Raw genomic sequence first — 25,897 nt, forward strand, 5'->3', positions numbered from 1 at the left:
TGTTTAGAAAACTGTTAGGATTTAGAAGACATTTGCAAAATCGGCCTCAGGTATTAAGGGTTTAAAACCCAATTCTGTGCGATGGGTCACCAAGGGCAGAGCAGACACCCCATCCTTCCACTGTGATGTATTTAACTTCATCAGAGGATGGCTTTTTACTTTATCTCGCTATACAGCCCACTGCTTCCATTGTCATTTTGCGACCACCCTCCCCCTGGAATGACATCAGGATTCAGGGGATGAAGTTGATATTGCATAATATTACGTTACTTGGATTATGAGTGAGTTCTTCTGCTGTGATGAATGACACTGTTAACTGGCCCTACTGATGGATGCCTTGATATGAATGAATGCATGCAGTGGTGGAAAGTAAGTAAGTACATTTACTCAAGTACTCTACTTAAAGGGATATTTCACTTTCAAACATGTTAGGGGTCATTTTAACATCTACTCATGCTTTTGTGAACACACCAGACAGTTTTGAAGTTGCTTGATTCATTCAGTATTTAGATATTTGATATTCATTTCATCAGACACGTCCCCTTCCTATACAAACTAGTAACTTAAAACTCAATTTTAACCATATTAGATCCATTGAAAACACATGGCCTTGATTCTGGTGACTGATATTGTCCTTATAATACGTGAGGGCCATGTTTTGTAAATTATTTTTGTATTTTATTTTATTTTTTTATTTTCCACAGAGACCAAAAAAAAGTACTAAAATAGCAATGTACACGCGACATGATGCGACGCATTGTGAGCTTGTAGATAAAAGTACAAAATATGGCTTAAGTGGTTGATAATTACAGTCCAATAGCACAATCTACAGTGGGCTATATGATTTTGAAATGGACATTCTACATGTGAGTATTTTTACTTTTGCTACTATAAGTATATTTTGACGCCAATACTTTTGTACTTTGACTTAAGTACTTCTTCCACCACTGAATGCATGTTGTGATAAAATACAATAATATTTCAGTCCCCAACTTCAGACGGTCTTGCAAAAAAATCCTGCATTCATTTCTTTTTGTGCCGTGGAAATTAATGGCCCCAGTAATGTCCCTCGTTATTTCATGTAATTACACAGTGAGTGCATCATAAAGCCGGGAAGGAAAACAAAAGGTTTTTGACACAAAGCTGAATAACCGTGTCTGTCTGGGTCATAGTTCGTATTTCATTCTTATCTTCACCTTGCCTTGTTGTGCAGCAAGTGTAAAAGAATGAAAAACCCACAACAAACAAACAAAAAGTACCTAAATCTCTCCCGGCTGCCAACTACACGCCTCATAAACCCGCCGCACTTTCACTCCAAATGTAACCTCATAAAGTGAAGGAGAGCTTTTATGAGCTACAGTACCATGGAAGGAGAGAGAGAGAGAGAGAGAGAGAGAGAGAGAGAGAGAGAGAGAGAGAGAACAAACAAGCAAAGCAGGGTGATTGTGTTGAATTAAAACGGTGTGAATTCTGTGTGTGCCGTGAACTATAGCAGTACTCGTGTTAATGATCCATGTTTCAAGTCTTTTTCATTTAGCCTAAATCAACACAGCCTCCAGTGTTTTAAACCTAATTCATGCTCCATAATAATACGTCTGTGTCACCTGCCGAAAATAACTCATCCGGTATGCAGTGCACTAAGTATCCGACCTCCTACCGGCATTCCCTGTTCCTTTTTGTGTCCCAGGTAACTACTTAAACCTAACTACTTAAATTGACCGAGGCCCCCCAAGGCTTTATACTTGGTCCGCACATTTTTCCCCCCTTCGTCGAAAATAGCCGCCCTATCTACAAGCTCACAAAGCGGCGACGCGTTGTGAGCATTGTAGATCACCTATTTTCGCTGAATGTTCGCCACAGAATAAGGACGCTAGGGTTTATGTAGTTAACTGCCTGGGCTTATCTCAAACTAAGGCTACGCTCTGGTTCTTTCTGTTCACCATGCAGTCTTCCATTAAGCAGCCCCAATAGCAGCCTGATGTCAAATTAATCTAATCTATAAGCAGTGCTTGTGGTCGGGGAAAAAAATAAAAGCCACATTCCCAGGGGGGAATTCTATTGTGTAAAAGTATGCATGTCACACCAAGAGAGAGAACAGGAACAGAGACGAGAATAGCTTATGGATTCTGCAGATTGCAAACAAACACAGTGACTGTGCTAACACCAGGGGAGCTGTGATTGGCTGCTCTTCATTAGGTGCTATTGTTCGACGTGACGGTACATTTACGTCTGAAGTTATGCCACCGATGGCCTTTCTCTGACGATTGACTATTATGCCTTCAAGGATCTCAGAGAAGTGCTCTGAATAAATTACCCATGGGCAGGGTCATGACATTTTCCTGGCTTAAAAGACACACAGATGACATCAGTGATGGAAGAAGCACTCGGGAACCCCTATTTGTAACTATACCTTTCAGGACGGAAACCCCTTTTGAGGTTCCTGTTCCTGCTATGTACAGTACATACTGTAGCAACATACATTTGTTGTAATTTTTGAAGAAATATTTGACGTTTTTCAGAAAACTTCAGAAAGGTCAGGATTTAGAAGGTGTTTTTAGAATCGGCCTCAGGTCTAAATGGGTTAAGTAAAAGTATCAATACCCTATTGTAGAAATAGTCTGTTACAGTACAAGTACAAGCTCGGTATTCAACATTTTTACTTGAGTAAAAGTGCAAAAGTATTGGCATCAAAATACACTTAAAGTACCAAAAGTAAAAGTACTCATTATGCAGAAGGTCCCATTTCACAAGTTTTCAAATGTATAAAAATCCTATAAAAATAGCAGATCTCGATCGGATGGGCTATTTTCAAATTGCCAAAGTAAATCTATAGGTGAGAAGTGGTTTTGTAATAATCAAAATCTACAGTAACTAAAGTTTTCAAATAATTGAGTAAAAGCACAATATTAGCCCTTGAGATGTAGTGGAGTAGAAGTACAATCATTGAAAATTGGAAGTACTCCAGTAACGTAAAAATACCTCAAAACTGTAGGCTACTTAAGTACAGTACTTGAGTAAATGCACTTAGTTACTTTCCACCACTGCACAGATGACATACTCACTTTCCGTCTCCCCCCTCCCCTCTCTCTCCCTCTCTCTCTCTCTGTTGCATTCCCTCTCTCCCTTCCCTTCCCCTTCTGCCAATATAGACCTCTGGTTGGGGTGAAGGGAAAGTTTAATAAACCAACGTGTTCCCACATCTCGTTGTGTCAAATGGGTTATGGGTTGGGGCAGGGTTTGACCATGCGTCACACATTTGACACAGGGACTCCCCTGCGTCGGTCACAGGGCTCCCCTGCTGTGCCACATGTTGACGAGGACAGATGATTTATGATTCCAAGCCTCTCTCTATATATAATATGCAACTGGAATGGCGCCGAGGTCAGGAGAAGTGGACATCACACCGCAAGGCTGAAGCCTCGCTCGGAGGCGGATACTATAGCGCAGGGTTTCTCAAAGCGGGTGCCGTGGAGGTGGAGGGTGCCATGACCAAGGGCCATGACCAAAGATCCCCTGGACCAAGTCTTCAGCCTTTTTCAGCCTACAGTACACCAAGTCTCATCACCAAAAATAGCAGATCTACAAGTTCACAACGCGCCACGTTGTGACACGTTGTGACACGTTGTGACACGTTGTGACGCGTTGTGAGATTGTAGATCGGCTATTTTTGGTGAACGTTCCCCCCAGAATAGGGACGCTGGGGTTTAAGTGGTTAAAGGCCAAACTATAAAAGTTATTTTCAATCTGTCGAAGAAACAGATATTCTGAATAAGTTTTCCTTGTGACATTGTATCTTCTGGGGGGGGGGGGAGAATTACATAATATAACATAAATGTAAGGTGCTGTAAAGTACATGTAATTCAGGGGTGCCGTGGATGAAAACATTATTTACAGGGGTGCCCTGAGCCAAAAAAATATTGAGAACCACTGCTTATAGCGGACTCGTCAACCTATTACCGGTTGGGAGTGAGAACGGCACTTCTGCATTCCAGTGGATGGGACAACGTTGAAAAGTGAAAAGGGGGAATGCTGTCACGTCAATCGGGTGATGCGACGGGGTGATTTTTTTGACCCAACTTGTCACTTATGTTGTGACCTGAGAGTGAGAATACGTTTGAATTATGCAGATGTACTGTTAATACATTCAAAAGGTGACTCCACCAAACACACAGCCTACAGAATATTTATGCTGGCTGGATTGAAGCATCGGGTGAAAGAGCATATGTCTGACACGTGCTCTCTAATGAAGGAGACAATAAGAACCTGTCACGTGTGTGGACAGGTATTGAATACGGCTCCTTTCAACACCCGGCATCACATTAAACCTGCTTCCCTGGCAGTTACTGTAGCTCGCCACCGGCAGCAGGCTTGGTCGGATAGACCATTGGTTCTCAAAGTGGGGTCCTTGGGGGGAGGGGGGGGGGATTACCAGGGGGTCCCCATCATTTTAACCCCTTTATACATATTTTATACTTTGGCTATTCAAAAATAGCAGATATACAAGCTCATAGCAGTGCCGCGCTATGAGCTTGTAGATCTGCTATTTAAAAAAAATCGTGAACATTTTTTTTTTTAAAGCGAACATTTGTAACTCAAATCTTTGCTTCTGGGGGGTCCCTGGAACAAAATAGTATGAGATGGGGGTCCGTGGCCAAATACACATCCCTTTTGGTGGTCCTTGACATGAAAAGGTCGTTTGAGAACCACTGGGAGAGACTGCAAGGATGGCGGTGGGTGTTAAAGGAGTAGTTTGATGACTGAGTCATCGGTAAATAGGAGACTCTCCAATGAGACTCCGCCAGTCAGAAAAAGAAAAAAAAAATCCTTGAATTCAAAGCTTCATGGGGTGTGTGTAATTGATAGAAAATAAGTACTTTTTTCGGGTGAACTACTCCTTTAAGTTAAGGTTGAACAGAACGCAAGTCTGACGACTCTGCATTATTTGAACAAACGCTCTTGACTGATGTTGCTGCTGCTGTTGCTGCAGATAAATCACATTAAAAAAACATAATCTAACGGCTCTTTCTGACTATACAAGAAGTAGTAAGTGAACCGTGCTGTGTGCTGTGAAAAAAGCATTTCACGGATTCTGGATTTGTTTCCATACACTGCAGCAGCTCGCTTTCAGATAAGGCTCTCAGAAACTCATTCTGGGCCCTGCTCAGGAGGTGTTACTAAAACCTGCATTCTGGGAACCCAGAACCCAGAACGCATATACATTTTCCCTCTAAATTAGCATGCCTGAGGAAGGTCTATACCAGTGGTTTTCAACCTTTTTCATGCCAAGGACCCCTAAATTGATATACATTTGACCGCGGACCCCCCCATTGTGAAAATGTTTTGTGCCAGGGACCCCCAGAAGCAAAGATATCAGTTAATTTTCGCTTTAAAAAACATACATTTTCAAAGATACGCACACTTTTTCAAGGTTTTTCAAAAATAGCAGATATACAAGCTCATAGCGCGGCACTCGGTGCCGCGCTATGAGCTTGTATATCTGCTATTTTTTAATAGCCAAAGCTAAGTGGCTAAAAATAATTGTGACGCTATGTTAAAGGGATACTTCACTTCCGGGCCGCCGACACATTTAAAAAAAATATTAAAAATAAATGAAAAAAGTTATGGAAAATTCATGGCCCCCTCACGCATTAGAGTGTCCTACTAATGTGTGAGGGGGCCATGAATTTTCCATAACTTTTTTCATTTATTTTTAATATTTTTTTTAAATGTGTCCCCGGCCCGAAAGTGAAGTATCCCTTTAACTAATTTATCTGGGGACCCCCTGGTACTCCCTCAAGGACCACTGGTGGTCCCCGGACCACTGGTTGAAAACCACTGGTCTATACTATACACCAGTGGTTCTCAGCCTGTGGGCCGGGACCCCCATGGGGGGGAATGTAATAACTGCTCACAACTGCGAGGCGTTGTGAGCTTGTAGATCAGCTATTTTCACAATTTCTTTCCTACTTTTTTATGGTGTATACCTTCAGTTGTGGTTCTGATTATAATGGAAACATTAACAAAAACCATCACAGAACTTCACAGCTTCTGTAAAGTTTCATGGTTACAGGAGGTTCTGGGTTCCCCTTTCTAGTGGAAAAGAGCCATACGCTGCAGGTCAGACAGCAGTTCCAACACGTGGACCTATAAGCCGCTATAGCTTGCTGAACACACATGAACGGTGTTTCTACCGGAAAAGCCAATTAACTCTTCTGATATAAACCAATCACATTGGACTTAACCCATTAAGACCGGGGAAGGCATCTGTGTCATTTTTGGGCGGTGTAGCCACCCCTATAAGTGGGGTTGGGACACCTCATTAGTACACCCTTCGCTGTACTGTGATTGGCTCATAATTCGTTTACCCCTAGCATTAGTACACCCCTAGCATTAGTACACCCCTAGCTGTTATACAAGCTCAGCAGATATACAGCATATAGCAGATATACTCACAGTGCGGCATAGCTGAGTGCCACGCTATGAGCTTGTAGATCTGCTATTTTTAGAAAAATGTGTAAATCAAAGTGTATCACATATTGTGCAAATCTTTTAATAATATGTATATATTTTTTTAAGCGAGGCTGTAGTATGAACAAGTAGGGCGTTCGTTTACCAAAATATAACAAAAAAGAGATAAGGGGCTTCTGCCCGACAGCAACTATATTATATCATCACTGTGAGGTGGAAACCTTATATGTCCAACACTGTTACTTTTCAGGAAATGGAATAAGAAAAAAAAAAGAACCTGTGTTCCAATGGATCCCTTTGTAGTTATTATTTAGTCATAAGTGCTTGTTAATACTTTTCACCGGTTAAATATTCATAAGACCCAGAAACAGACTTATAGCCACTTTCAACCTGGTGCCTCCATTTTGGTCATTAGTCCAATAAATAAATACAAAATTCAAGTTGTGAGCTTGTAGATCTGCTATTTTTTGCTACTTTTGCGTGACACTGTCATACGACAAAGTATAAAATTGTGAATTCATTTATGCAAAAAATATGAAAAGATGAAGTAGGTATGGAGATACAAGTTATTTATTTATTTTCTGTCCTGACAGCGACTATATGACACTGCGGTGGAGAGGAAAGGCAAGAGGAAGAGGCTCATTTATTAAGCGTTGGTGTTTTGTTCTCCTGCCCTGCCTGCATGCGCGGGTATGAATAAAGGTCGTTTTGCTTCTCTTAACACATTAGCATTTAAATAGCGTTATAAATGCACTGAGTATCACTGACAATACCCACTCCTCTACTGGCTCGCATCGCAACCCTAATTAGAGTTGAAAACAAAAGTCAAAAGATAATAAAACATCAGGGATGGACCGGTGAGATCAAAAGGCAAGCGACCTTCACCGTTGGCAGCAGTGTGCTACATAGCATTGTTTCCCAAACACTGGGACGGGACTCATTTGTGAGTCGCAGACATGTTTTTATGGGTCACGAGTTAACTCATTGACCACCAATGACGTTTTTTGACGCCTGTTGTGTGTTTTTAGTCTTTACACTAGATGGCGCTCTTCGCTAAGACATGAGACATGTAATTCTCAGTCACACACAAATCCAGGAGATCACGTGATCGCAAGATCTCCTCCACCATACACTTCCTGGTTAGGGTATTTGGCTTTAAACATTCTACACACTAAACAAAAAAACTATGGTTCTTTGGCTTGTAATCTTAAAGCTGTGACACACATTTAAGACAGTGTACCACCAAAAGAGGTTTCCTTAAAGGTATATAGCACCTTTGTAAAATGGTGCTATATAGAACCATTAGAGGTGCCTAAACTAACCTGAACAACCAGTAGAGAACCTCTAAAGAACCATACCGTGGCTGAACAGGTTCTTTGAACCAGCGGTGCTACAGCACTTCAATGAATTATTTTGTGTGTACCAAATTCCCATCAAACATGAGGTCAGTCGTATATATTGGCACATTCAGCAAAATCCATTGAGCAAACTGTATGGACACTAACAAATCATCAATGGGAAGAAATGATATATCATATAAAGCGGGTTATGGCTCATTAAAGGCAGTAAACAGAGACAAACACGGCCTGTTGTTACTGATCAAAGCAGCGAGCATCCCTGTCCAACGTCAACATCCCTGCTTTTCAGAGCAAAACAAATCAATATTATCTTGCTTATCCATCTCCCAAAGGTTAAATGCACTCTCCCCAGACTCCTGGCCTTTCTTTAGAGAATCAAAGGGAGGGAAATTGTGTCCTTAACCCCTGGGGGCAAATAAGCAAACGGCCTGGGCTATTAGATTTGAGACAGAGCCAGCCAGGGGATGCAGAGAGGAGTTGGCATGTCCAAAACAGAAGAATCAACAGGCCTCGCCATAACCACAAGGAGGATTTTAAACGCAAAAAAGGACTATGGCTTGTTTCCATTGGGGTCCTTTGTACTCAATTCATCTAAACATTTAATAACAAGACACATAAACACTACTATGCAAAGACATCATATAAACGGGTAGTAGGCTTTGACGGGGGGTAGGCTTACAGGGGCCAGTTCTGAATTGCAGCTGGTAAGTGCTCTTTCAGAGCGGTTTTGAAGGCGAGTAAGGATTCACATGTTTTTATAACTGTTGGTGGGACATTGGTAGGGCATTCCACATTTTGGTGGCATAGCAGTAGAACGAATTTAATCCCCTTTTAGAGCCAGATATCCTGCTTACTCATCCATGCAGGGGGGTACAGCACCGAGCCTTTTTCCACGCATACGATGTGCAACGGATCTCACACCGCTGTAGCACGGGCGCAAACATCACCACGGTCACTCAAGTACTGTTCTTAAGTAAAATTTTTAGGTATTTTTACTTTCTTCAGTATTTCCAATTCTTCTACTTCTACTCCACTACATCTCAGAGGCAAATATTGTACTTTTTTTACTCCTCTACAATTATTTGAAAACTTTAGTTACTAGTTACTTTGTAGATTTTTATTATTATTACAAAACATACATTAACCACTTTCAGCCCTATATATTTCGGCTATTTGACAATAGCTTGTAGATCTGCTATTTTGAAAAGAACTTGAAATGTGATTTTTTTATAATGAGTGCTGCTTTTACTTTTGGTACTTAAAGTCTATTTTGATGCCAATAGCTTTGGCTGAAGTAAATTTAGAATTCCAGACTTTTATTTATTTCTATATTGCAGTATTGCTAATCTTAATCTTCTCAATTGCTAATTGCACTGGGCTCCGGTCACGGACGCATCCGGGCCTCACCCGCTGCCGTCTGTGGAGGAGGGGTGACACTTAACATGCCAGCGTAAAGTGTTCCTGTCACATTGACTGATGTATGCTAACAGATGCGTGGCAGGAAGAAGAGCAGTATGCTTATTTTTGCGACACATGGTGCTGAGTCAGCGTTTCCTGTAGATCATGTAGGCTGGGCAATATAGAGCACGAAGTCTGACGTAATTTACGTGTTCCACCTGGGTCATGTTTTTTTTCACCCATTCTGAATTGTCTTTTCCTGGTTTTATTCAAATAAGCCCTATTTTATACTTTACCCTAGCCTGGTAAACCCTCCCTCCGGAAATCTCATTTCTATTTGATTCCAGGAGTGAGTCTGGCCTTATCGCCCATTCTGCAATATTGGCTGTGGGCTGGAGTTGGGCGGGAGTAATACCGTTGACTGACAACCCCTTCAGCCAATGATAATTTTTCCCCTTCAGCCAATCAGCAGTTCACCAGTCTAATGTGACGCAACAGGACTTTTGAGACGGCGAATGCCCAAAATGGGTTGCCTTATTCGGATACATGGGTGTCACTGCCTGCCCCTACCGGTTCTCTAAAATTTTTTTTTTAAATAGGCTTTGTCATGATTAATTGACCACATGTATGAAGTTAAACAACTAAATTCTATCCAAACGATATCTTATAAGTAAATTCCGTGCCTCAAAATAGAAGTTAGAGAGCTTTTAGAAGTAAAAAAATAGAGATTTTAGCGCACAAGAAAAAGATGGCTGCCGTTCGTGTTTTGGGCTCACTCGAACTCGCCACCTGATTGGCCAACGTAAGCTGTCAATCACAGAACAATGAGCGACGACGCTGATAGGCTCGGCCGTTTGGCACAGGTTTGGCATACACAGCCAATATTGCAGAATGGGCGATAAGGCCAGAATCACTCCTGGAATCAAATAGAAATGAGATTTCCGGAGGGAGGGTTTACCAGGCTAACTTTACCCCCCCCCCCCAAAAAAAAAAGGTTAAATAACCGATCTACAAACTCACTATGTGAAAATTGCCCCAGCCTACCCTCAAAAAGATCGACATTGAGGTATCCGGCCAAAAATTGTGATATTTGCTTTTGTCTATATCATCCCTACATAGATCAGACACGCACACACACACGCACACGCACACGCACACACACACACACACACACACACACCCCCACAGACACACACACACACACACACACACACACACACACACACACACACACACACCCCCGAAGGGACCGACATCCAGTGTGAACAGCATAAAGGCATTAAATCACGGTGTGAATTGGCTCTGCGGGGACAGTCTCATGAATGTGAAACACAGCCATGTTTCACACTAATAGTCAGAACAGACTATAGTGGCTCATGAAATACCAAGTGGCATATTGAACCCTCCCTATGATGAACCTTGTCAATAGTGTGAATATGACGACATACTGTACATAACAACAGTGTTCACCTATTAGTCGACGACTCGACGTGATAAACTGCTGTGTTCACACTGACAGATACAAAAGACATAGACAATACAAAGCTACACAGCATATTTGTAGCTTTGTATCTTTGTAGCTGAAGTTGGAAACAGCTCAACTTTGTTGTTGCTTTGTAGCTGTTGTAGCTTTTGTAGCAGCTACAAACGTGGGATGTATCTTTGTACCTTCATGTCGCTGGCTTCCATTGAATAAGAATGGTGGCCTGTGTCTTTGTAGCTGCCGGTGTGAACACAGCATTTCGGCACCGTGGCTTTGCTTTTATTTTGGAAGCATTCAGACTTTAGAGGTTCTCTACTGGTTGTTCAGGTTAGTTTAGGCACCTCTAATGGTTCTATACAGCACCATTTTACAAAGGTGCAATATCCCTTTAAGTAATTAACAGAATCTAATTGGTGCAAAAACACACAAGTAGGCTATAGTAGCGATGTGACGCGTTGTTCTCAGGATTGTAGATCGGCTATTTTAGCTATTTAAATACAAAAATATGAACGAAAAAAGCAAAATGATTATCCCCCGCCCCCCCCAAAAATCCATTATTTGGATTCAAATTGATTATCGATTATTTTTGTTACACCACTACAAATTTGTGTCTAGTGTGCATGTGTGCATGCGTCCGTGTGTGCGTGTGGGTACATGCATGCTTGAGTCCGACTGTTCTGCATTTGTGTATCTCCCACTGATGTGTGTGCAACTGTCCATTCAGTCTGACTGTCCATTCAGCATCAACCTATTCCTGTTTCACTGATCAGTGTTGGTGCATGCATATGTGGGCGTGCACACACACGCGCACACACACACACACACACACACACACACACACACACACACACACACACACACACACACACACACACACACACACACACACACACACACACACACACACACACACACACACACACACACACACACACACACACACACACACCACACACACACACACACACACACACGCTCTGCAGTGCAGTCTGGATAGGATACACTGCAGCCACCCACCTACCGCAGCAATCAAAGTCGACACCCTACGCTACTGCTCCCCCCTCTCCCAGGAGGGTGCGAGTCTCCCTGCTGCCACTGGGGGCAGTATTAGTGGAAAGCGGATAAGCCTGTCTTGGCTGAAGGACAATTAGGCTACTGTATGTTATCAGAGATACATCAGAGAGGGGTGGGGGGTGATGAAAGTAGGAGAATATCGTTGCTGTCGGGCAGAAACCTCTCATCTCCATATTCTAATGTTTTGTGGGTTTTTTCGTGAATTAACGCCCTACTTGATCATACTACAGCGTCACACAAAAGCGTCAAAAGTAGCAGATCCGCAAACTCAAAACAGGGCGCGACGCGATTTGAGCTTGTAGATCTGCTACTTTTGCTACTTTTGAATTTGAATCCTGAAAAGTAACAGTTTTTGACATATGAGGTTTCCACCCGACAGAGACGAGATGAAATGATAGTGAGCAGATCATTAGCCAAGCATAACCCCTATATATTGAACCCTAGCATTTGTATTCTGGGCATGTAATAATGCTGCTGCAAAAAAAAAAGCTGATCCATAAGCTGTGAGCTCATAGATCGTCTATATTTTCTGCAAAGATATTGAATGCATGAGGGGGGGGGGGGGGAATAGAGAGGGCCTAGTATAGAGCCCTGGGGGACTCCGGTCAACTAAGTATTTAGGGTTTAAGTGGTTAACAAGAAATTGCCGTATTCCAACGACCTCGCTCTGCACCGTAAGCCCTAATCCCTTAAAGAAAAATGATTAGTAGGATATATAAGTGAGCCGTCCCCACTAAAGTAAGGTGGCAGCAGTCTTCTCCTTCTCCGACATTCAAATTAGCCCTGTGGGAAGTGGAAAGCTGCAGGGCAGCCATGTTTTTTTTTCTTTTTTGCTACGGAGAGATAACGGCGGCCAGATAAGCGTCAGGGCCCGGCGAATGTCTGAATACTTATCAGTGGTGCAGAGAATTGGTCCGCTAACGATATGAAATGTGCTATCATCAGTGCTTTGCTCACCACCTCTCAAAGTGGAGGGGGGGGGGGGGGTGCAGGAACAATGGCCGGTGACTGAAAGACATTTTTGCTGAAGTGTTGGGTTCAGCGCTCCCGTGTCATCTCAGACTGACACGCCATTGTTTCCGGACGTTTCTGACTGAATGTTTTTTTTCCTGCTTTCTAGGATCGAATGTAGCCAGGGTTAGATTTGTGGGGAGAGGGCTGGTGGTTCTTAAACTATAAACTATATGATAATTTTGATAATCATATAGTGATATTACTGAACATACATAAATATCAGACAGTCTACATTTCCCAAAAGGAAATGCATGTGTTTCATTCAATCTGACCAGAAGGCAGCGATGAAACATATCCCCACACTGACCATAAACATGGCCATAAAAAACAGAAGGGGGGGGGGGGGATACAGTATCAAAAGCAGAGGCACTGCAACTGAAGCATGAAACCCAAACACCAAATGTTGAAACATGTCGGACAGCGGTCACGTTTTCACCTGTCCCGTGCTAACAGTCACAAGACGGTGTTAAGACGATGTTAATACAGCATTTTAACCACTTCATCCATGTATATGTTGGCTATTAGAAAATAGCAGATGTACAAGCTCACAGTGCGCGTCACGTTGCAAAATAAAAAATAAAAAATCAATATCTTGAAAGTGAAAAAAACATTTTTTAACATTTTTGAAAAATCTTGTAAGTGTTTGAAAAATGTTGGAAAATGACACGCGCTAAAAGTCACAAGGCGGCCTTTTCTTTCGAGGATACGTTATGTTTTTCAATTACAGCTGAGAGTTGAGAGAGATGCCCCCCCTGCGCGCAAACTCTGGCCAAGAAGAGCAGGGAATTTCACAGGTTTGCACGGCGGAAACATAAATCCATGCTACAGCTACAGTACTCATGCAGCTATGAATAAATCATGCTCAATAGGAAATTCTGCCACAGGAAAAGCCTTGTGTGTACAGTATGTTGGCGTACAGTGTGTGTGTGTGTGTGTGCGCGTGTGTGTGTGCGCGTGTGCATGTGTGCATGTGTGCGTGTGCATGTATGTGTGTTGGGAGTAAAAGTCTTATCTTATGTAACGGCCAGGACTGCATTCTGAAGGCAGCTTGTTAGAAGGAAGCCTTTAGAACCCTTCCTGGTTGCCCTAGCAACCATGATCTTAAGTCTTTTGGTTTCTCTCCATGTCCTCACGGTGCTCCGGGGAGATTGCCACACAATTGGGAACTTCCCACACCGGTGTGTGTCATCATCATGAGCACAAATAATATCCCCACATGACAGACATGGAATGCAGAAAATGTTTTTTAAAAAGGTTGTTTTAACCTCTTAAACCCTAGACTTACAGTAGTATACTGGACCTGAGTTGATTCTGTACTTGGACTGCTTTTTATTTCCCCCAGAATAATGGAATCTGGGGTTCAAGTGGTTAAGTGATGGCTTGGGCATACTGTACGTTATTTAGTTGTCCTAATGACGTCTATTTCTCATTCACCGATATTCACGGTAGGCGATATGGACAAAATTAAATATCACAATGTTTTTGACCAAAATTTGCCTTCATATCAATATTGTGACGATAATAACGCGTTGCATCGCGACATGTTGTGAGCTTGTAAATTGGCTATTTTCACTTTTGGTGAAAAATTAAAAAAGTATAAAATAAGTCTTAAGTGGTTAAAACCAAGAAAAGACAACACTTATGCCAGTTCACGATATCCAAAATATTCCAGGGGGTCCCCAGCAAAAGTAGTTACATAACAGCACAATCACCATTTTCTGCATTTATATGCTGGATATTAAAAAATAGCAGTTCTACAAGCTCCCAGCGCGTCACTTCGTGGCGCGCTGCGAGCTTGTACATCTGCTATTTTTTGAAAATATTTGAAAAAAATAAAAAATCACACCCTGTGTGAAGTGGGCGGTGTCTTGCTAGCTAATCACAATACTGAATGGAGTCAACCAATCATGTACAAAAAATAAATACATTTATTGAAACACTCTTTATGATGGACGAAACCATAACTTGAAAAAAACCAATTTATGGTTTTTTTCAAGTTATGGTTTCTTATATAGAGCTATGCACATGTGTCATGTGACACTGGCCAATCACAGTCCTGAATAGACTGTGATTGGCCAATCACAGCGCAGGATAATTGTACAAATTTCCAAACCTCACTTATAGGGGCGGTTTCACAGCGCAGGATAATTGTACATTTTTCCAAACCTCACTTATAGGGGCGGTTTCACCGCCCAACAAACCTCACTTATAGGGGCGGTTTCACCGCCCAAAAATCTTGAATGAACACGAAAACGTTTGAGAAGCACTGATCTAGCTCACAAACGCTCACAACGCCTCCGCGACGCATTGTGTGACTCATTTCACTCCCTCAAGGACCTCTGGGGGTCCCCGGACCCCACTGTGAAAACAGACACAGATCTAGATTCCTCCTAGACAAGGAGGTGTCACAGAGCTGTCAGCCACACTGACACGTTTCCATCAAGGTGACGTTCTAAGGAGAGACTGCTGTCTCCTTCTGCAAAAAGCCACAGGCAGGGGAGGAGACCACCACTCAAAGTTATCTCCTCCTTATTCTGATTTCCCTCTGGGGCCTGGCAGCGCCCACAGCAACCCAGAGAAGTGTGTGTGTGTGTGTGTGTGTGTGTGTGTGTGTGTGTGTGTGTGTGTGTGTGTGTGTGTGTGTGTGTGTGTGTGTGTGTGTGTGTTGTGTCAATACCACAACGTAGAAATACTCTGTTACAAAGATTCCAGTATTCAAAACATACTTTGGTAAAAAGTATTGGCTTCAAAATATACTTAAAGTAGCAAAAGTAAAAGTACTCATTAGGCAGAAGGTCCCATTTCACAAGTTTTCAGATCTACAAGCTCACAAAGCGCATTGTGAGCTTGTAGATATGCTGTTTTCAAATGGCTGAAATATATATAGGGCTGAAGTGGTTAATGTATGTTTCGTGATAATAATCAAAATCTACGTAAGTAGATAACTAGTAAAGTAACTAGTAACTAAAGTACAATATTTTCCTCTGAGATGTATAGTGGTGGAGAAGTAAAAGTATTGACAATTTTAAATACTGAAGAAAGTAAAAAATACCTCAAACTTGTACTCAGTACTTGAGTACATGTACTTAATTACCTTACACCACTGGTGTGTGTGTGTGTACTGTACTTGTATTACTATATACTTATACACAGCTATTAGTAGAATTTGATAAATGTTGTGAGGACAATTTCCCACGGTCCTCATCCAAGATAAATGGCTGTTTTCACGGTTGAAAAATATTTTGAGCTTGACGAATACACCATCCAAAAAATGCCTCGCAAACTATTAATTTGGCGATGCCTCGTTCATACAGGTTGTTATTATTGTGATTTGATTTCTCTGTGAATGTACTCATGACACAAACGGCAGTTTAAATTGATTCAAATCATTCTCACAAAATAAAACGCTCCCGGTGTGTGAAGAGCTTTAGGCTTACCAGAAATTACTAGGAATTACCAATTAGCAAGAAGAAAAAGTGACACTAGAGCACGCACACACGCACACGCGCATACACACACACACACACACACGCACACACACACACACACACACACACACACACGCACACACACAAAATACTTCTCACGCCCCCTTTCTCAAGGATGGTGAAAGGTTGCGAGTGGCTCTGGGGAGTTGAGGTGCACGTGTGCACATCTGACAGTAAAATGTAATTAGCTTAAGTGGCGTTTCCCTGGTGTTTTACCGGGCTGTGTTTTTCGAGGCATTGGAATGAAAGGAGTGCTTATTGACCCACAGGTCTGCATGCTCTCCACACGCAAAGCACGAAGACCATTTAGAAGACCAACTCCACACATAGGCTATAGTAGGAGCGACTTCCACACAGCTGTATTGATAACGTTGTGGAGCAATGTGACACTTAAATGGCTGCCAACAACTGCCACAGTTCTACTGTGAAAACATTTCGCTGTTGTCGGGCAGAAACCGCCCATATCCATATTCAAAATTGCTGTTTTTTCTTTTTTTGTTGTTGAAAGTAGCAGATCTACAATTTTTGTCGAGCTTGTCGATCTGCTACTTTTGCTGCTTTTGAATTTGAATCCTGAAAAGTAACAGTTTTGGACATATGAGGTTTTTAACTTGTTGACTATCTTAATAGCGCCCACATTGTCTCTTAATGACAAGATTTATTTGAATGTTAAGAGTGAATGCTCCAAACTTATATAACATATTATCGTCGTTGTCGGGTGGAAACCTTGTACGTCCAAAACACAATACTTTTCAGGAAATGAGAAAAAAATGTGTTCCAATGGATCCAATGTATTATTTAACTCTTTCACTGCCAAGAGTATTTTCATAAAGTACTCCCCCAGTGCCAGCGATTTGCGTGTTTTTTAATTTTTTAATTCTTACATTTTTCATTCAAATAAATTGTCTGATTGCGGTTTTAAACACATACGACAGTTCTACCAGCAGAGAGCAGCAAATAGACACATTGATCAACTCGCTGACTCGCTCGCCCCCCCCCCAAACAGGCCCAAACAGTGCATACGTCATAAACCGGATGTGACGTGGTCGCAGATTCTCCGATCGGCCAAAAATACGATGATTATAGAAGTGGAGCTCTCCGTTAGTTTTTTATACCGTGTGAAAAAACTTGTGTTTCCCTATTCTGGCCGAAAATGACCGCGGAAAAAAAATGAGAACCGGAAACGGAATCTGCGTCATGAAACCGGAACCCAATGAGTCTGAAGGAATCAGAAAGTGAAAGTGATCATGAAAAATAAACAGAATAGCGCGACCACAGTAAAAAGTAAAAACTCGGGATTTCTCGTTCTGGCAGGGAGGGTATTCAGAGAAAACTCGGGATAACTCGGGGCTTGGCACTGAGAGAGTTAATTGTGCTATTGGTCACAAGCACTTGTTAATTCTTGTCATTGGTTAAATATTTATAAGAAAAACACTTTCAATTTTCTGTCCTAAAAATAGCATATCTACAAGCTCACATGGTAGATTCATGGCTATTTTCACTACTTCTGCCACACTGTCATATTACGAAGTACCCGGCATTCATTAGAGAAAAAGGTTTCTGCCCGACGGCAACAATATCCAGGTGAAAAAAAAAATAAAAAGCTAAGCCAAAGAGCACTCAAGGCATCATGGAAGCCTACTACTGTATGTTATGACTTATGGGATGATTATAATGAGAGCTGCTGGGGTCTATTCTTCTTGCCGGGATTGATTAGCTTTCTCTGGCCAGGAGAGAACCGATAGGGCGCCCTCGAAAAGAGCTAACTCATGCTGGAAATGTACTCCACGCTGACGGAAAGAACCCAAACTAATCAAAACCCACCGATCAATAGGGGACCAAAGTGCTGTCCAGAAATGACCTTCACAATTCAAGAAAGAGGCAATTATACTGAGATAACCGTGCCTCGTGTTTACGATAACAAGCCATATGCAAATTGAACTTTCGCTGGTCTACGAATACAATCTTCTAAACACTTTGTGCTTCTCTGTCCACATTTATCTTTGGATCCTATACCGTATGAAACTACGCTGCTTTGTGTTATGTTGAGAGCGATGCTTTGGGGAATGTATAAGGAGTAAAGACTTTGACATTTTGCGAAGCATCTTACAATATTTCCAGCAGTCCGTCACATGGGAGTCCCCCGACTGTACAAATGATCCCATGGCCTTGGCTTGTCTGACAGACAAGCCACACTTAAAGCCACAAACAACCAAGAAGACCTCATCTCAGACGTTTCAAAGTGAGAGGAATAATTTTCCTTAAAAAATGTGCGCAGGGTGGATTCCAGTGGGGGATCGTCTGGCTCTCATTCAAACCACATGATGCTGGTAATAATTCAATGGAGCGAGCCGGTTGATTTTGTTTCCCCGGCACAAGACAAGCAGCTGTAATCGGATGAGGGGGAGAGATGGAAAACATGGACATGGAATGCTGGGACTTTCCCCAGCATTGTGGATTGGATTCAGGAGAGATACAAATTCTTAACACGATGCAGGGACACCATAATGTATGTCGCCTACACAGTGTATATGTATTTACTGTATTACTATCATGTATCATGTGTGGCAGATGCAATGTGTAGGTGCAGCATCTAAATGAGCTATTATCTGTAACCACATGGAACGTGAAGATAGCTTTTTTCGTGGGTGTGTATTTAACACACACACACACACACACGCACACGCACACGCGCACACACACACACACACACACACACACACACACACACACACACACACACACACACACACGCCTGAGTTGCACAGTGGCCGTAAAACAGCATGAAATGGGCAGCAATAAATGATCAGTCAATGCACCGATCACATCGCAGCAGGAGGGTATTTAAGGATCAAGCCAGATCATCTTCAGATATACTCATATTGCACGAAATGACATCATACGTCAATTTGTTGCAATGAGCGAGTTGCCAAAAATACAATCTGTAAAGCAAGCCCACGGGTTTGGAGCTGAGTCCCGACGTGGATGTTAAGTTAAGAGTGTTGGAACAAACTGAGGGGAGAATGAGGAGTCAGTGATTGCAGGCAAGTGACTTGAAACAGTAAATATCACGGTAACAAAAAAATAACACTGTACCTAAACGTACAGAGATGGAAAGCCTGCAATGTGCTCAGCTTATAGTTTATGGAGTGTACTCCATAGTCGCAGACCAAAAAGAGCAGATCTACAAGCTTACACCAGCCTTGCGTGATGGAGTATATGCTTTAGGAAACTATGATATAGGACATGGGTCTTTAACAGGAGGTCCGGGACCCCTAGGGGTCCTCGGAGTTGCTACAGGGGGTCCGACAAATCTTTGTTTGATACAGACTTTTTTTTTTTTACATTAACCACTTGAACCGTACAGTAGCATCCCTATTCTGGAGGGAACATTAGCCTAACACAGGCGATCTACAAGCTCACAACGTGTTGCAGCTTGTAGATCGCCTATTTTCGGCAAAGAGATTTGATGTAGAGGGAAAAAAAGAGCAAAAAGTACAGAGCCAAAGGTCAAGTTGACTAAGTATTGAGGGTTTAAGTGGTTAAATGTCTGAAAATACACCGCTGACAGTACTGTCAAACAAGTCAATGAAGCTATCTATGAAATCTATAAAAAAGCTCAATCTGCAACAAATTTCATACAATAGGCCTATGTAGTGAGGGGGTCCCTGCTTCATCGCTCTCTCTTCAGGCACGCGTGAAGGCACGTGTTTCAGTCTCTGCTATTACTACAAAATGTTTCACTTCACTTAAAAATTAGGATTTTTATGAAGGAGAGATTGCCTAACAAGCATTACTTTTATGATCAGTTTTAACTTACAGTCAGGGAAAAAAATTATATGATGCTTTGGCTGCTTTGGTAGCCCCACCCTTCCTATTAATAAACCATCTGAAATCGAACTTTAGCGGATACAAAAGTAGAACAAATGAAACTAAATGTAGGCTACACAATTGCTCTCTCTCTCTCTCTTTCTCTTCCTCTCCCTCTCACGTGCGCATGCGCACACACACACACACACGCGCGCACACACACACACACACACACACACACACACACACACACAAACACACACACACACTCTCTCTCTCTCTTTATCGGACAGTGCATGCTGTCCAGAGGCAATACGCAACCCAAACCGATGACAATAATTGTTTTGGGATTGCTTCCGATTATGAGAAGGGAGGGGGCTGGCGGGTGGGGAAGATGGGGGTTATAATTGACTTGACTTCATTGAAAATATTACGCTCGGCTGTAATCTTTTACTGTGTGCTCTTTTTTTTTTCCCCGGTTCTATTTTTAGGGGCAAATGCAAGTGAAATACTACTGTAGCACTGCAGAGCCCCGGTCTCCTAATATTTCTGCATCCCCTCACATCAGGAGGAGCTCTCTCTTAGCAACGCACTGGAAAATGGGGAAAATCAAGGTATAGATATATTTTAGGAATTGCTTTGTATGCCGCACTTCTTTCAATTTAGCAAAAATGGTGAGGATCCCCTGATATAAAATTATGGTATCAAAAACAATGGAGAGGTTACACTATGTTTTAAGAGGTACTCTTGCTGATTGCTGATTGCTGATGAGACTGGTCACCAATTACAAGGTTTTTAAAAGAGGAATGGAAAAGAGTCATTTGTAAGGGAGTGACTAATATATAAGAACGTGTACAGTCCAACTGCATTTTGGGAGTATACACGACTACTACTATTTATTGCAAATATTGAAACTATTGTTGGTTGCTGGCTTGTTGTTGATTCTTCTGTCTGTGTTTTTCTTTTCTTTTCTTTGTGTGCATGTTGTCCTAAGTGTCCTAAGTGCATTTTGTCAAAAATCGATACAAATATTGAAAGAAAGGAAAATGGGGAGAAATAGATGTGTGTACCTGGATGTCATGTTTATATCACTGGGGATGGGAGCTGGAACCGATAAACGATAAACACCTGTGACAAATCAAATAAAGATTGAAATCCTCCCACTTAACCCATTAAGACCTGGAACGCATCTGTGTCACTTTAGATTTCTTTGGCTATTCAAAAATAGCAGATATACAAGCTCATAGCGCGGCACCGAGTGCCGCGCTATGAGCTCGTAGATCTGCTATATTTGAAAAATCTTGAAAACATTTTTTTTTTTTTTTTACTATTTTTAACAATCGCCTCAGGTCTTAGTGGGTTGCCACATGTTTTTCATCCTGTGGGAAAGGGACTTGAGACCCCAGAACAGACTGCTAGAGCCGGACCGACATATCGATTTGGCCGATATATCGTTCTCTGTCGGGTGGAAACGTCATTTATCAAGCTCAAAATGTTTAGAGCTTGTAGATCTGCTGCTTTTGATGTTTTTGTGGGACACTGTAATATGATCGGTGAAGGCAATTATCCATCCATCCATCCATGCCAACAGTGACTCAGGAGATAGATCACGCATCCCAGTTCGATCCCTGGCTCCTCCCTAGTGTCCTTGAGCAAGACACTGAACCCCTTATAACGTTTCCCGTTGAGCAGGTTAATTTCTTGCATGGTTGCCTCCACTCTGTGTGTGCGTGTGTGTGCGTGAGCACATGTGAGCTTGTGTGTGCATATGGGTGAATGTGAAGTGCTTTGGATAAAGGCGCTATACCGTATATTAATCCATTAAGACCAGGAAACGGGAAAGCATCCGTGTCATTTTAGATTTCTTCGGCTATTTTAAAAAAAAATCTTGAAAACGTGTGCAAACCCTTGAATGTATATTTTTTAGCAAAAAACTTTAATTCTGGGGGGTCCCTGGAACAACATATTTTGAAATGGGGGTCCGTGGCCAAATACATATCATTTTGGGGGCCCTTGACATGAAAAAGTTTCAGAAACACTGATATTATCGCAACCTAAGTTAAAAATAAATAAATAATAGGATTTAGAAGACATTTGTAGAATCCCCAGAAGCAGAGATTTGAGTTGTTTGCTTTAAAAAATACATAATTCAAAGATTTGCACAAATGTTCACGATCTTTCTAAAAAATAGCACTCGGTGCCGGGCTATGAGCTTGTAGATCTGCTACTTTTGAATAGCCAAAGAAAATGACACGGATACGTTCCCGGTCTTAATGGGCTAAATGCAGAGCATTCACCATACTGTACTGTATGTATCCAACCATTCATAAAATATGTCATTGATTTCCTCCAAGCTGCATGGGGGTTGGGTTGGAAACGAAGGCAGCATAAGAACATGACAGCCAGGATGTCAGTCCTAACCTGGGGCTATAGAAACAGTGCACAGGGAAATGTCACTCAATGTGTCACCGTCAAGAAACATTCTCACGGATGGAAGTGGTCAAACAGACTCTTGACTTTTTCACGGACGTGATCAGAGTTCCATCTTTTGAACTGTCCCTCAGGGGTCTATATATACCAACCAGGCCAACTCATGTTTTCACCTCTATACCACATCCTTTTGCTGAAAATGGGGCATCTAGAAGATTGAGTGAGCTTGTAGATTGGCTATTGTTGCAGAATGTTCGCCGCCAACAGAATACACACGCACGCACACGCGCACGCACGGATTGGATTGTGTTGGATTATATATAATGTTCAACTTACTTAATTGTTTTTTTAATTTTAGCTGACACCTTCATTATAAGCCCTACAATGTATCCTTTCTCACCTGCACTTCTATTGCTGTGTTTTTTAATTGTTACTTGTATGTACTGTTTTTATCGTGCGAATAAACAAAACGAAACAAAAACCGAGACCTAGTTTAATCTGAGCAGATATTGAAGTTGGATTCTGATCGCTGCAAATGCTTGGTCTGTATAGTTCTTAAAGGAACACTTCGCCTTTTTTAAACCGTATCTTCGTATACTTGGTCCTCACTATTGCTCATTATAATATGGTACAGTACCATTTCTATCCACTCGCTTTGTGTCTCCGTCGAGGTGGGTTGTACATAGTTCTGAAATGTGGCTACCGATGACATCATCCGTGGGGGTTTCCAATAATGGAAACTACAGCCTTTCTCTTCCTGAATGCTGAGATAGAATCTTTTTTGAAAAAAAAAACAAAGAAAGAAAAAAGAAGAAAAGAAAAGAAGAGAAAGGTGTTTGAAATCCTGTTTCTGATGATGTCACCGTTAGGCACAGTGTGTAGTAGTAGACAGTGTGTACTACAGTCCTATAGTGAGCGTTTGTGAGGCTGTACGTTAGTGTTGCTTAATGTTTCATCATCGCCCAAAAAATCCACACTAAATCTGGTCGCTGTCGGGCAGAAACCTCTTATCCCCATATTCTAACTTTGTGTGTGTTTTTTCGTGAATGAATGCCCTACTTGATCATACTACAGCGTCACACTAAAGCAGTGGTTCTCAAACTTTTACATGTCAAGGACCCCCAAAATGATATGTTTTTGGCTCATCTCAAAATATGTTGTTCCAGGGACCCCCAGAAGCAAAGATTTGAGTTACAAATATTCGCTTTAAAAAAAATTATATATTCAAAGGTTTGCACAAAGTTCACGGTTTTTCAAAAAATAGCAGATCTACAAGCTCATAGCGCGGCACTCGGTGCCGCGCTATGAGCTTGTATATCTGCTATTTTTGAATAGCCAGAGTATAAAAGGTTGAAGTGGTTAAAGTTATTGTGATGCTATATTGACACATTTTGCTGGGGACCCCCTGGAACCCCCCCCAAGGACCCCTGGGGGTCCCCGGACCCCACTTTGAGAACAAATGCACTAAAGCATCAAAAGTAGCCGATCCAAAAGCTCGAAACACGAGCTTGTAGATCTGCTATTTTTGATACTTTTGAATTTGAATCCTAAAAAGTAACAGTTTTGGACATAGAGTGTATGAGGTTCCCACCCAACAGAGACGATCTGAAAAAACAACAGCAGACATCTTGGGCCACTGCTGCTGGCATGGTGACAGTACTGGAAAAAACGGTGTAGAACGTGGTGTCCAGTTCTGCCTCAGATAAACATCTTGGATGCTGGCATCATGGCGATAGCACTGAAAACGGTGTTGAAAAGTTGGTGCTGAAACCAGTGACAGTGGCAGTTAGTGTCCAACGGTTCCCTCGAGGGAAACGACCACTGTGTTGCATCACACTGCTTCTGGGGGGAGGGGGGGTTGTCCCTGGAACAACATATTTTGAGATGGGTTCCGCGGCCAAATACATATCATTTTGGGGGCCATTGACATGGAAAAGTTTGAGAACCACTGATTATAGCAACTTAAGATTTTTCAAAAAACGCTTAGGATTTAGAAGACATTTGTATTTTTTATTTGAGTACCCAGAAGAAAAGATTTGAGTTACAAATGTTTCCTTTAAAACATACATATTCAAAGATTTGTGTGTCCGGGTAGCTCAGTCGGTAGAGCTCTCGCCTTCAGACCACAAGGTCATGGGTTCGATCCCGGGCACCGCCAACTCAGCGCATGAGTAGCACGGCTTGGGTGCGGTAAGTCGAGAGGTAAGTACTGGGAGCTGAGGATAGGTGTGGCGCTCCACCTCAGCAATCCATCTCCCAGGGGTCTAGCGCATAGTAACGGGGACAGACTCCCGTGTGTTACTCGGCTGATACCGACAATAAGCCATCTCCCGACCTACTTACTTATTCAAAGATTTGCTGAAATGTTCACTTTAAAAAAAATATAGCAGATATGAGCTTGTAGATCTGCTATTTTTGAATAGCCAAAGAAATCTAAAATGACACAGATGCGTTCCCGGCCTTAAAGGAGAATACCGGACAAATTAAGTGTTGTCTTTGATGTCTCGTTACTCACCTATTGACGTGAAAAGTGGCGTTCTTTTTTTCCATCAATTCCCCTGTCGTCATTTTTTAAACCCCCTCCGTTGTCATAATGGGAGCGCGTGGGTTAGGGAGATTCGTCTATTATAACCGATGCAAAGTTGTTTTTTTCTCTACTGCTAGTCATTGTGGAGTCTCATGATAGTCACGCGCTCCCATTATGACAACGGAGGGGGTTTAAAAAATGACGACAGGGGAATCTATGGAAAAAAAGAACGCCACTTTTCACGTCAATAGGTGAGTAACGAGACATCAAAGACAACACTTAATTTGTCCGGTATTCTCCTTTAATGTCCTGTGCTCTCTTCACTAGGCCAAATATTACATAATTGTCATAATCATTTCCATGTTGAAAAATGTTAAAAATGTTTAAAAAAAATAGCAACAGGGTTTGAAGCTTGTAGATCTGCTATTTCCGCTATTAATCTTTTTTTTAAAGTATAAAATTATTAAATAAGTTATTTGTCATATATCTGCCCTGTGCAACTTTTGTTTGCGAAGCCTAAAAAGCCAAAAAATTATGTATTTTTGTATTCATAATGTTCCAATGTTCGATGACAGAAACACATTTAAATCGTTAATCCCAATTATTTGAGGGACAATTAATCGTCAAGCTAAATTACATAATGGTGATAGCCTTATACTCTCCACACACTTTGATCTTCTCCAGGGGGACATGGAGGGGAGCTTGAATGAGGTTGGCAGCATTAGTGCTAGTCTGGACCAGAACAGACCAAACTAAACCAGACCAGACCAGACCAGACCAGACCAGAGAGATGAGGCAAAGCAGCGAGATATGTGCTTATCGTTGCTCTCCATATTCTAACTTTTTG

At 41.9% G+C, this 25,897-nt stretch overlaps 1 protein-coding gene across 1 annotated transcript in view; it reads right to left on the reverse strand.

Annotated features, from left to right (window-relative positions):
- Positions 1 to 20,314: 20,314 nt before the first annotated feature.
- The window catches only part of klhl28 (kelch like family member 28), a 329,784-nt gene continuing 324,201 nt past the window's right edge, over positions 20,315 to 25,897 (reverse strand). The window contains exon 7 of the transcript XR_013932058.1: positions 20,315 to 20,371. The gene's annotated coding sequence lies outside the window, so the exon portion shown is untranslated. The remainder of the gene's footprint in view (positions 20,372 to 25,897) is intronic.

This window comes from Gymnoscopelus braueri, assembly GCF_963280865.1.
Source record: "Gymnoscopelus braueri genome assembly, chromosome: 19".
Classification (NCBI taxonomy): Eukaryota; Metazoa; Chordata; class Actinopteri; order Myctophiformes; family Myctophidae; genus Gymnoscopelus; species Gymnoscopelus braueri.